Source organism: Primulina eburnea, chromosome 9 (genome assembly GCF_022965805.1).
Source record: "Primulina eburnea isolate SZY01 chromosome 9, ASM2296580v1, whole genome shotgun sequence".
Lineage (NCBI taxonomy): Eukaryota > Viridiplantae > Streptophyta > Magnoliopsida > Lamiales > Gesneriaceae > Primulina > Primulina eburnea.
Genome location: NC_133109.1, coordinates 20,425,920 through 20,435,497, shown reverse-complemented (window position 1 = coordinate 20,435,497; position 9,578 = coordinate 20,425,920). Strand labels below are relative to the sequence as shown.

Genomic DNA, 9,578 nt, shown 5'->3' with positions numbered 1-9,578 from the left:
CGATAGATGGAGTTGGTGATTAAACTAAAGTGAATTTAATACTAAAATGATTAAAATGCAAGAACAAATAATCAAGAAATCAATGATTAAATTGGATGAAAATCAAATGAGAAACGAATTTGTTGGGAATTATCAGTTCACCTACCACTCGTGTTCAGATAATTAGACTCGACTTTTACTCGTGCATTCGACGGAATTCCCTAGACTAATCAATATACTCTGTCGAGCTATATTAATACTAATCATAAACATGCAGTAATCAAGTGTCCTCAATTATTTAACAGTTCACGATTGCATTACGTTCTATGGAATCCACTAGCTTTCATCCGGGTGAACTATTACTATCGACACGTACCCAATTCCGTATGTCTACTAAAATTGTAAGTCCGTGGTTTATACTATGCGATCCTATTGTTAATTAGTCTGTCGAAATCGTTAACAACATGCAATAATCAAAGGAAGATAGCTAGGCTTCGCTTGAAACAAGAAATAACAATAGCATAAACAAATCACTTGTAAAAATGTCAAGAAATAATGTTAAACAACGAGTATGGGTAGGATCCCCTCAAATCCCAACAAATTTAGAGTTTAGCCAACCAAATTCATACTAAAAATCAACAATCTATGCAAGAGAATAAAATACTGAATAATAAAATACTAAATATGACGATGGAAGATGGCTGCGACGCTTGGAATTCTCGAGTTCTTCGAAAGTCTTCCTTACTCCTAGCCTTCTCTCCCAGAAAAAATGATGAAAATATGATGTGTAAGTCTGAAAAACGGCGCCCAATCTCGTGTATTAGGTTAGTGGTCTTGGATAGAGTCCATGAAAATAGAAACAAATCTCGCAGAATCTTGCTGGATCGCGTAACTCGCTAGGGCGGTAGGTTTTGACCGCTGGGGCGAGTGACTCTCGAATAAAAACTTTGAGCCTTCTCTCTAGTCTCGCTGGGGCGGCCACTTTTGACCGCCCGAGCGAGAGATCTTCTGTTAAATTCTCTTGTCCAGGCTAGCAGTCTCGCTGGGGCGGTCAGTTTTAACCGCCCTAGCGAGAGGTCTTCTGTTCGATATCCTCGGTAAGACTAGAATGCTCGCTGGGGCGGTCAGTTTTGACCGCCCTAGCGAGGCTTCTTCGTTGTTGTGCCCATTTTCTGCTATATTTGGTTCCATTCCTACAAAATACCACAAAACACACGAAATCAGTCATATGCTAAATAATGCAAACAAAATGCAAGAATAAACTAGAACAAGCTAATATGATGTATGAATGCGACTCGAAACCAACACTAAAAACACGTAAAAACGAGTCCTATCAACCCCCTCATACTAACCTTTTGCTCGCCCTCGAGTAAAATAGGTTAAAGCACGAGATTCTAAACAGACAAAATAAATAAAAAAAAACGAAATAACCAACACCAGAAAAAGTTAATGGTGAGTTAACAATTTTATGTTCGTGCCTCAGTAAATTTTTTCACATCATAATCAAGTCATTTCACAAATAAATACTCTTTTTCATCTACAAATAAGTCTTGGCACTAATTCGAACGTGTGTGTGTCATGGTGGGTCTAGTCATTCGTACGTCAAATAGATCAATCGTCAAGTTATGCAAGTCACTCAATTAACACTTCAATACAAATCTCACTAGCATGCATCCCCGTGTCCATTCATCACTAACCATCATTTTGAACTTTAGTCAATTTTTAAGTGCATAGAAGGGTGTCGAAAGGAAAGAAAATAAGCTCAAGTGGCGAAAAGTTGGGAGTACATCGATCATTTTCATTGTGCAATTGTCAAGACTGTGTGTCAGACTTCCTCGACTCCTTACATCTCCAACTTTTAGCCTAGGAATAGAATTTCATTCCTTTTATTTTCGGCTCCCCCTCACCTTACATCTCCTTTTCTCACAAAGTTCTTTTTACAAGAACTTTGTTATTTCAACATTTTGATGCACAATTTTCACACATGTACTCCCTAGGCTAAGAATATATCTTTTTGGATTACAGCTGGTTAGGAGTACTGTATTTGAATTCAGGATATTGACAAGGGGGCATATGTACGGTTCAAGGTCAGTCAAATGCTATCATGCACGATCTCAATTAGTGACTTATTTCCACGGGTTTTCATGCTAAATCAATTCATACGTGATGTCTTTCAAGTTAACCAACAAGAATTTCAAATTTCACCATTATTCCTACAAAATTCTAGGCCCCACACATATGTGCTCAAAAAGTTCAAAATTTGCACCAAAACTCATGTTTCAACAATCCAGAGTATCATTCATGCATTGACCCAATCAATATTTCTCAAAGCAACATCATCATCGGCTCATAAATCATGTCAACTCACCATAAACGACTCACAATCTAACAACGAAAATACACCGACTTAAAAACCCAACTAACAAACTAAATAACTGAACAAACAAACAAAACAAACTACCCGACCCCCTCATACTAGAGTTGTGCAATGCCCTCATCGCACAAAACGAAACAGACACGAAAAACAATAACAACTTATGAATTCAAATGCAACAATAGAAAATGCAAAAGAAAAAGAAAGGGGAAACAGTGAACTCCCCTGATCAAAACTCCTCCTCCTCATCATGCTCAGGTGGTGGACTGCCCTCGTCAGCTGCAGGCGGCATAGGATACGTGTACTGGAAGTGGAAAGGTGGCGGGTATGCTGGAACAGGCGGCCGGCCGGAAGTGTCTAAGCCCAAGTGAGTCGAGATGCCCTGCACCAAGTACTCGATGTTCAGAGTGTGGGCTTGGTCGATGGCCTGATAATGAGTCTGGTAGGTGGCCCAAGCGCCCAACTCGTCGACTCGGTCTCGAATGGCACGGCGGCGTGGCTGCGGTGGTGGTGGATGTCCGACGACCGGCGGTGGTGGAGCGGCTTGCACGTGACCGTAAAATACATCAGCGGGCAGCTCATCCCGTCTCTTCGCGTACTTGGAGGTATGCAGAGCCTCATCGATGGATCTCAGTGGCGGTAGCCACTCATCATCGTGCGCGAAAATCACACCCGCGCGGGCACATAGCTCAGTCACGATAGTGGGGAAATAAAAGGCTAAATTGTTGCAATTGATACAGATAGTCAGCTGCCCGAATATGAGTTTGCCCACATCAATAGGCATCCCGGTATAGATCGCATAAAGAACCACCGCCCTATCCCGCTGTACATCACTCGTATGCCCTACCGGCATCAATCTCTTCGATAGAAAGGCATACCAAAGTGCCGCCTCCACCTTCAAAAATTTCTCAAGAAACACCGTATACGTTCCCGGCTGCTTCCACGTAGTGCCCGAATAACACAATGTGTGAATGATCAGATCGTAATCCGGATTCAGCACCCAAGCCTGGAATACCGAATCATCCACTGCCGGTAAACCCAACAAATCATTTATCGTTTTAGGATCATATGGGACTTGACGTCCCCTCACCCTAGCCTTATTTTCAGTCCCTTCCGGGGCGTTAGCGTAAAACTCACGTACAACCGGCACCACAGCCGCATTCGGTTGTGCTAAAAAATTCGTCCACCCTCGTCCTGCAACCTGGAACTCCTCAAAAATATTATCTAAAATCCACGAAGTACATCCCCTCTCAGGGATTGGTTTTCTATGGAGTTTAGCTTGCTCAAATCGCTCCCTAGCCCTATCATTCACAAATATAGAGGGGGTGGATCGAGAACTAGAGGCACCGCGGGTTACCTTCGAGCGTTTGGAAGCCATGGTAAGAGTAGAGTGCACAAGTAATATGAAGTCGCCGGAAAATTTGGAAGCTCGCCGGAACGTGAAGAGGCGGCGGCGTGGGTGGTGGTCGGAGAGTGTAGATTTGGCCGGGAAAATCGCGTCTTGGGCTTTGCAACAATGGAGATTCACAAATATACCTGTAAATTGGCAAGAAACCACGTCAATCGCTTCAGATCTGGAGTGGAGGGGCGAAAATTTGAGAGAAAAGTGTAGGTTTTGCGAGTGGGAGAAGAGAGAAGGGAGGGCGCAGCTTTTAAACATTCGCGACTCGCTAGGGCGGTCAAAAGTGTCCGCCCTAGCGAGAGTCTGTCTGCCCGAAAATTACGAGTGCTCGCTGGGGCGGACAAAAGTGTCCGCCCTAGCGGGAGAACCTCGGTTTTAAAAATTTTAAAAAGACGCGAGTGTTCGTTAGGGCGGTCAGTTTAGACCGCCCGAGCGAGACATCCTCGACTAAAATTATTTTGAAAAGTTGTAACACTCGCGGGGGCGGTCAAGTTTGACCGCCCTAGCGAGGGATTTTCGGGAAAAAATGTTTTTGAAAATTTCGATTCCTCGCTGGGGCGGACAAAAGTGTCCGCCCTAGCGATGCATGCTCGGCCAAAAATCCATTACAAATTACAACCTCTCGCTGGGGCGGTTAAAATGAACCGCCCTAGTGAGGTATTTTCGAAATCATTTTGAAAAAAATTTTAATGCAAATGCCATGCAATTATCTAAATGCAAATGATGCAATTAATTAACTAACGAAAAGAATAAAATAAGGAGTAGAAGTAGTTCTCAATTTATCGTCTAGAGCTCGACTTTTCACCCATGTCCTTAACGACTGTCTTGGAGCCGAGTGACTCCAATTTGTGGCTCAATCGTGCCACCAATATAGTGCTTTAATCTTTGGGCGTTCACAGTAAACGTCCCTTCCTTGCCGTCATGCAACACCACTGCACCTGATGGGAACACCTCGGCTATAACGAATGGTCCTGACCATCTTGACTTCAGCTTGCCCGGAAAGAGTCGTAAGCGAGAGTTGTATAACAACACCGCTTCACCCACTTTGAATTCTCTTCTTACAATGTGTTTATCATGGGCTCTTTTGGTGCGTTCCTTGTAAGATAGGGCAAGATCATACGCTGTACCTCGGAACTCATCCAACTGACTCAACTGCAACAGTCGTTTTTCACCTGCAAGAGCAAAATCAAAGTTCAGTGCCTTGGTCGCCCAATATGCTCTATGCTCTAATTCTACGGGTAGATGACATGCTTTACCAAAAAGTAACCTATATGGTGTAGTGCCTATAGGTGTTTTGAACGCAGTACGATAAGCCCACAAAGCATCATCTAACCGAATGGACCAGTCCTTTCGATTCACATTAACCGTCTTTTCTAAAATCCTCTTAATCTCTCGATTGGACACTTCAACTTGTCCACTAGTCTGAGGGTGGTATGGAGTGGAAACTTTGTGGGTGACACCATATTTGCCCATCAGTTTATCAAAAATTTTGTTGCAAAAATGGGTGCCACCATCACTTATGATTGCACGTGGTGTACCGAATCGATTAAAAATGTGTTTTTTCAAAAATTTTAACACCACTTGTGCATCATTCGTGGCACAAGCCTCCGCCTCCACCCATTTAGATACATACTCTACTGCCACCAAAATAAATTTCTTTGTAAAAGACGCAGGAAAAGGACCCATAAAATCAATCCCCCACACATCAAATATTTCACACTCAATAATGTTATTCAAAGGCATCTCATGACGGTTAGAAATATTACCTGTGCGTTGGCATCTATCACAATTGAGAACATACAAACGAGCATCCTTAAAAAGAGTTGGCCAATAGAAGCCACATTCGAGTACCTTAGATGCCGTCCGTATGGGTCCAAAGTGACCACCTACCTCACGGTCATGGCAGTGGTTCAGAATTTGACTGGTTTCCTCCTCCGCTACACATCTCCTTATCATGGCATCTGCACAGATTTTAAACAAAAACGGTTCCTCCCAAAAATAATATTTCACGTCAGAAAAGAATTTCTTTCTTTGGTGAAACGATAAATTTGGGGGAGGTGTGCCAGTGACAAGAAAATTTGCGAAATTGGCATACCAAGGGCACGCATTTACCTCAAACAATTGCTCATCAGGGAACCAGTCATCTATATCAGTGTTAAAGCCATTAATTCTAACATCCTCAAGCCTAGACAGATGATCAGCAACCACATTTTCTACACCCTTTTTATCTCGAATCTCGAGATCAAATTCTTGCAATAGTAAAATCCACCTAATTAACCTAGGTTTCGCATCTTTCTTAGCAAGCAAGTATTTTAGGGCAGAATGATCTGTATACACAATCACTTTAGACAGAACAAGGTATGAATGAAATTTCTCAAAAGCAAATACTATAGCAAGTAGTTCCTTTTCAGTAGTAGCATAATTCAATTGAGCATCATTTAAGGTCTTACTTGCATAGTAGATGGTATGAAATACCTTGTTCTTCCTTTGACCCAGCACCGCACCAACAGCTGTATCACTAGCATCGCACATTACCTCAAACGGTAACTCCCAATCAGGGGCAGTCAGCACAGGTGCTGTCACCAAGCTCTTCTTGAGTACTTCGAATGCCTGCAGACAAGTAGAATCAAAATTAAACTCAACATCTTTCATCAACAAAGAGGATAAAGGTTTAGCAATTTTAGAAAAATCCTTAATAAAACGCCTATAAAAACCCGCATGGCCTAGGAAACTTCGAACTCCCTTTATCGATGAAGGTGGTGGTAGATTTTTGATCACTTCCACCTTGGCCTTGTCGACCTCGATTCCATTCTCCGATACTTTGTGTCCTAACACAATCCCCTCTTGCACCATGAAGTGACATTTCTCCCAATTTAACACCAAATTGCTCTCTTCACATCTAATGAGCACCAAATTCAAATTTTTTAAACATTCATCAAATGAAGAGCCAAAAATAGAGAAATCATCCATAAAAACTTCAAGAAAATTCTCAATCATGTCATGAAAAATAGCGGTCATGCATCTTTGAAATGTAGCAGGTGCATTGCATAGACCAAAGGGCATACGCCTAAACGCAAAAGTACCATAAGGGCAAGTGAAAGTAGTTTTCTCTTGGTCCTCGGGTGCAATTGTGATTTGGTTGTATCCCGAATATCCATCCAAAAAACAGTAAAATTCATGACCGGCTAATCGTTCAATCATTTGATCAATAAATGGCAAGGGGAAGTGATCTTTACGGGTTGCATCATTTAATTTCCTATAATCCATGCACACACGCCAACCCGTAACGATTCTAGTGGGAATCAACTCATTTTTTTCATTGGTAATAACAGTAATCCCACCCTTTTTAGGCACACATTGTACAGGACTTACCCACGCACTATCAGAGATAGGATAGATAATACCTGCGTCCAGAAGTTTGATCGTTTCAGCTTTTACTACCTCTTGCATCTTTGGATTGAGTCTCCTTTGTGGTTGTGCTAGAGGTGAGTACTTATCTTCCATTAGGATTTTGTGCATGCAGATCGAAGGACTTATCCCCTTGATGTCCGAAACTTTCCAAGCGAATGCTCCTCTATGCTCCTTAAGGACTCCCAAGAGCTTACTCTCCATATCGTCTGTCAAAGAAGAGGAAATAATAACAGGCAGTTTATTATTTTCTCCTAAATATACGTACTTGAGATGTGGAGGTAGTGGTTTGAGCTCCAAAGTGGGTGGCTCCTCTAGGCTTGACTTTTGAGGCACTAAATCTTTTCTATCCCCCAATTCCTCTAGTCGAAGCCTCACTTGCTTTCTCCAAGGTGGAATGGCATTCAAATGAGCTACCATCTCCATCCTTTCCTTGTCCAGCTCGTCCTCCTGTTTTTCAGTAGTGAGAGTAGCCTCCAATGGCTCTTGCAATCCATCCTGCACAAAATCACAAACAAGAGAATCTAAGACATCAACGCGAAAACAACTATCATCGTGCATTGTGTGCTTGAGAGTATTAAAGACATCAAAAATAATTTCTTCTTCTCCAACTCTCAGTCTCAATTTTCCCTCGTCAACATCGATCAGTGCTTTCCCTGTAGCCAGAAATGGTCTCCCTAGGATTAAAGGCATCTCCAAATCTTCCTCCATATCAAGTACTACAAAATCTGCAGGAAAAATAAACTTATCCACTTTCACCAAGACATCTTCGATAATCCCACGTGGATACTTGACAGATCTGTCAGCCAGCTGCAATGACATCCTAGTTGGCTTGGGTTCACCCAATCCCAGTCTCCTAAACACAGAATACGGCATCAAATTAATACTCGCACCAAGATCACATAGAGCTTTATGAAAATTAATATCACCAATAATGCAAGGTATAGAGAAACTCCCTGGATCTTTTTGCTTAGGAGGCATCCTGTTTTGAACTAAAGCGGAGCAATTTTCAGTCAAGTTCACAGTCATATGATCTTCTAGCTTCCGCTTGTTTGCTAAGATATCTTTCAAGAATTTTGCATAACTTGGCATATTCAGTAAAGCATCAGCAAAAGGAATGTTAATATGCAGTTTTTTGAATATCTCAAGAAATTTACCAAATTGTGCATCTAACTTAGCTTTTTTCAGTGCTGCAGGAAAAGGTGGGGGGATAACAATTTTACTCGGTGCAATAGGTGTAAAAGTAGAGTTAGAAGACTTACCTCCTTGCTGTTCCACCTCATCCTCACCTTGCTTGTTCTTTTCCTCCTTAGACTCAAGTGCCTTTCCACTGCGCAATTCCACAGCTTTCACATGCTCTCTCGGGTTAGTCTCCGTGTTGCTTGGCAAAGTTCCTTGCTCCCTATTAGCAATTAACTTAGCCAATTGTCCAATTTGATTCTCTAACCCTTTTATGGATGCATCCTGATTCTGAAATCTCGTCTCGGTTGCAGAAATAAATTTAGTCATCATTTGCTCTAAATTTGACTTCTCCTCCCTAGGCGGTTCTGGCTTGAATCCTTGGTGCATCCCATGTGGTGGCCCTCTTTGTTGGCGGTTTTGGTTGTTTTGACCTCCCCACGAAAAGTTTGGGTGATTCCTCCATCCCGGATTATAGGAGTTTGAATAAGGGTCATTTCTAGGACGGTTCTGGAATCCCACGTGTTTTGCTCCCTCAGGCACATAGAATGGATTGCCATCTTGGCAATCCTGCACGTCATGCTCACCTCCACACTTATCACAGAAAATCTCTTGCAGACGCATAACCGATCCACTCGCACTCATCCCATCAATCTTTCTGTTCAAAGCCTCCAACTGTGCTGACACCGCAGACAAATCAGTAACTTGATTAACCCCCGCACCTCGTTTCTGCCTATCAGAATGAGGATGATAGCTGCTAGCAGCCATCTCCTCCAATAATTCATATCCTTCCTCAGCCGTTTTTCTCAGCAAGTTACCACAGGCAGCAGCATCTATCATGGTACGGTTAGAAGTAAGCAGACCGTAGTAAAAAGTTTGAACAACTAACCCAAGAGGTAGCTCATGGTGTGGACATCTCCTCAATAAATCCTTGTATCGCTCCCACGCCTCGTAAAGTGACTCAAGCTCATATTGAGCAAAAGTAGTAATGTCGGCTCTCAGCTTCATAGTCTTCGACGGAGGAAAGTACTTGGTCAGGAATGCCTTCGCCATATCCTCCCATGTAGTGATAGACCCTACAGGCAAACAGTTTAACCACGCCTTAGCTTTATCTCTTAGTGAAAATGGAAATAAACGCAAACGAACAGCATCATCAGACACAGCATTAAACTTAAAAGTATCGCAAATTTCAAGAAAATCAGCTATATGAGAATTAGGGTCGTCAAGTGCACTTCC

The 9,578-nt window shown here is 42.3% G+C and overlaps 1 non-coding gene across 1 annotated transcript; it reads left to right on the top strand.

The window, feature by feature from the left end:
• Positions 1-9,240: 9,240 nt before the first annotated feature.
• Positions 9,241-9,347, top strand: LOC140842203 (small nucleolar RNA R71). Its single transcript, XR_012120335.1, has one exon. It is a non-coding gene; the product is annotated as a small nucleolar RNA R71 (small nucleolar RNA).
• The last annotated feature ends 231 nt before the right edge of the window (positions 9,348-9,578 follow it).